This window comes from Sebastes fasciatus, chromosome 10, assembly GCF_043250625.1.
Source record: "Sebastes fasciatus isolate fSebFas1 chromosome 10, fSebFas1.pri, whole genome shotgun sequence".
In the NCBI taxonomy this organism is placed as follows: domain Eukaryota; kingdom Metazoa; phylum Chordata; class Actinopteri; order Perciformes; family Sebastidae; genus Sebastes; species Sebastes fasciatus.
The window spans coordinates 34,732,179-34,732,714 of NC_133804.1; positions in this window are offsets into that span (position 1 = coordinate 34,732,179).

Here is a 536-nt window from a genome sequence, read left to right on the forward strand (position 1 = left end):
AATATCAGTGCGGAAAACGTTTGTCACAACAAAACATGACAAACGTCACTAACGTAACTTACAAAACAAAACAACGGTCTCAAACACCGGCCTCATTGTTGAAAATCTTGTATTTGTTGGATGCAGAAGTACGAAAAACACATCACAAACATCACTAACGTCACTAAAGTGACTTCAAAACAACTCTTTTCAGCGCCTCACTTCCTCTTCTGCTCCTTTCATAAGTACTACGGTCATTAGAAGTCGCTGTCGTCTTCTTTTATACCTTCTTTCAGTGATCTACCATGTGAATAGATGATAAAACCTACTAGTGGGTGTAGTAGGCCCCAATTGATCCACATCTATGGTGAAGACCAAATGATAAAATCCTGTAAAAACTGTCTCAGATAACTCAGATAGTCATTAATGAAACCAAATCATTCTGATGAAGTAGGGCTGCACGATTACGGCCAAAATGATAATCACGACTATTTTGATCAATATTGAGATCACGATTATTCATTGATTTACTTTGTTGTTGTCATCTATAGTGGTTA